Source organism: Poecilia formosa, unplaced genomic scaffold (genome assembly GCF_000485575.1).
Source record: "Poecilia formosa unplaced genomic scaffold, Poecilia_formosa-5.1.2 Scaffold126, whole genome shotgun sequence".
In the NCBI taxonomy this organism is placed as follows: domain Eukaryota; kingdom Metazoa; phylum Chordata; class Actinopteri; order Cyprinodontiformes; family Poeciliidae; genus Poecilia; species Poecilia formosa.
This window is the reverse complement of record NW_006800065.1, coordinates 679,895-683,430: the sequence shown is the minus strand read 5'-3', so window position 1 is coordinate 683,430 and position 3,536 is coordinate 679,895.

The following is a 3,536-nucleotide window of genomic DNA, read 5'->3' as shown; positions in this document are numbered from 1 at the left end:
TAGGTTTGAAGCAGGACGTTTTTCAGTTGTTACACGTATTCTCATAATTTAGTGTAAAATAATTAGTTTTTATGTAAGCCACAGCTCATTCTATAAATAAATCGCAAAAAATATATTCTCCACCCATTAATTGGGAACATTGTATTATCTTTAAACAAAAATCAAAGCTTTGACCTCAGGGCTTTATTTTAAAGGTTAGACGAAAGAAAAGTCAACTGTAGAAAATTAAGTCACTTTATCAACTCAATCCAATCTGCACAGCTCCTGACAAATTAGATTTGATAGGGAATAGAAAAAAAAAAAGACCTCACACCTGCTCCAAACAGGCAAGAGAACAACATGTTGTTTTTTCTCCTTGCAGGTACTCTGCCAGTATCTTACCTCAGCAACAACCACATCAAGTGGATTTGCAGCGCTTTAGGCTGATGACTTTAGTGGTTTAACATGATTGCGAATGATGTACGATGCCCACAGGCAAAATTTGGTAAAGGGATTATCTGTGGACCTCTGGCCACATGCCGCAGTATCACGACCTCGTAAGGGTGCAGAGAACTCAAGCGAGATCCTGTGTGACTCTTACCTAAACCTGAACGCTCAGGCTGAAAATGCTAAAGAGCACCGGTGTAACCCTGAGAAGGTGGAAAAATGCGGCTTCATCTCATGTTGGAGGCCAGGATTGATAACCTAAAGATTAAAGAAAATGCTAAACCAAATGACAGTCGTAGGAGCTACAGTGTTTTGGGAAAGTATTCAGACCTTTACACTTGTTTTGTTACAAACACAAACTTCTAAACGTAGAAATATTGCTTCTTTTGTTGCCCACCATTCTTTGCATAATAGCTTAGGCTCAGTCAGATTACATGAGAGAACATGAACAACGATTTTTACGTCGCGCCACAGACTCTCAACACTATTTCAGTCTGAACTGCAACACATGGAAATGCTTAATCTAAACAATTTAATTTGGACGTAATGCCTAAAAATTGTCTGTCAGGAAACTGAACCAGCAGCCCAGTGTCAAGTATTTTGGTACTTTAGCAGTTTGGAGAAGGTTTTGTTTTCTTTTTGTAATGCCTCAATACTTAGCTTCAGCTCTGACCAGCTCCTCTGTTTCTGCTGAAAAACAATTTTCTGCAACTTTATGATCTATTTACTGTCTTCTATCACCTTCATAATCCTGTTTTTCGCTGATGTTTTATGAAAAATAACTTCCAAAATGCTTTCGTTGAACATATGTTGGTTTTGTTGTATTATTACGCAATGTTACAAAAATATCATGTGAATCATTGATATACAATCATATCAGGGGCTGCATTGTGGAGAAATTGGCATCAGTGTTATCTTGCAGGGAGGAAGTCCTGGGTTTGAATCTCGGCTGTTGTTTTTCTGCATGGAGTTTGCATGTTCTCCTTCTGCATGTTTGGCTTCTCTCTGGGTACTCCAGCTTCCTGTCATGGTCCAAAATCTTGATATTGTTAGGTTAATTGGTCTCTCTTAAATTATCCATAGTTGTGCATGGATGGTTGTTTTTCCTGTGTGTCCTGTAAGGAACTTCCCCAATGAATAATGGAAATAGGCACCAGTGACTCTGCATTGATAACAAAGTATAGGTGATGAATAAAGAAAATATACTTATTAATACAAATGATCATATTCGTTCTAAAATGACAATGATAGATGTCGTACTTTTATTAAAAAGTCAAGATTTGTCCTCCTCTTTACAATTATGTGTTAGTTTGTGTTGGTCTTTCACATAAAATCTCAAGAAAATACTCTGAAGTTTGTGTTTGTTACCTGACAAAGTTAAGGGGGTGTGAACATTTGCAAGGCAGAATTTCTGTAAGTGCATCTTTATAAAGGGGCTTTTTAAAATAAAAGGTTTTTTTTGTTCTTCATATTGACCTTTTTGTGGAAGTGGTATGACATAAAAGGCAGAGTAAGAGACAGAAGCTTGACATTTATCCAGAGATAGGAACAATTACCAATTTTATGCTCTCTTCCATCCGTCTCATTTTAGTAGCTTGAGTATATTTTGAGGAAATCAGATTGGAGATAAGAGACAGAAAAACACAAACAGTACTGTTTGTCATTCTACTTTATGATTCTCTGCTGAGGATTTATTCCCATACATGTTTCTGTTTGTGTATTTATAAAAACAAGAACATAAATTATGCTTTCGAGCTTCTTTTATTTCCAGACTTACTCAGATTTATATAACTCATATATGCTAGTCCTTGCATAACAGAACAGGTAAAACAACTGTATACAGGTTCAGGATCGATCCGCCTTCTTGACTTTTACAAATATCCTCTGTCTAATTTGTCCAAATAAATTTAAACTAATTAGATTGAAACCAGCCTAAAATCTGCTTATCAGTAGATTACATCTTCTCACTCTCATTCTAGAGTTTTATAAATAAGTTCAGAAAGAAGGAGACATTATAAGCAGGGGTTTTAATCCTAGTTAAGACTCGTTTTGTGTAATCAGCATGGATATATTGCTGTAACTTAAGCAACAAGAAACAAGCAGAGCATGTATCTGACAAATTTACAAGCTACCAATCATTAAAAACTTTTACTTTTTCCTGACTGTGACATAAAAATATTATAATACATTTATCAGATTTACACTAATTATGGTTCACTAATTAAAGTGGTTTTAAAAGGTAATGTACACTTTGTAGTAAATCCCACACATGCGCACACATCTAGTGATTTTTCTAGAAAGATTTAAAGATAATTACAATATGACATGAAAACTCTTCAACCTGACCTCTTGATTCTGTGCAAAAGATTGGCTCCAAGAAATTATTTTGGAAGCATTTAGATTTCCGATCGTGAGTTGTGTCTCTTTGCCGTTCACGCCAGGTATCAGGGCTACCTTTTGTTAGAAACGTCGCACTTGAGAAAGCAACGCCCTCTGCCATTTAAAGCCTCTGTGTTTATCCAATTCCATCTTCTTCACTGGAATTGTCGACACGTCCACAAATGACACCAGGATGATAATTATTACAATTATGTATTGATTCAGCTGCAGCATTGTGGCTTTGTGTCAGCTTTTCTCTGTACAATTGTCAGACTTCACATGGACTAATTGCAGCTAACGCGGCCAGCTGGGCTATTATTCATCATCCTCCACGTTTCTTTTCTTCAGCCGTCTGATCAGCAACGTTTGTCACCTTAGTGAAGTTCATCACACTCATTCAGCTGATTAGGAGAAAAACCCAAAATAAATATCCTATTAACGGTAATAATGTTGGGTAAACACCACCATATCACGCACTATAAGCATTGTAACTCCCTGTGATCACTGTCATCAAGTCCCCATGAAGGCAAATACAGAATTAGACCACTGAGTCCCTTGTTTTGGTTTAGAAGTCCAAAATTGTTTTGTTCATTTTCTCAATATTTAGAGAATAAAAGAAGTCATGGTAGAATTTGCTGCTTCTTAATTCCTGACCAGATGTTTAAATGGTTTCTGCAGGGAATACATTGGTCATATATTTTTCATCAAAAACAATAAGAATCAGTGAGACA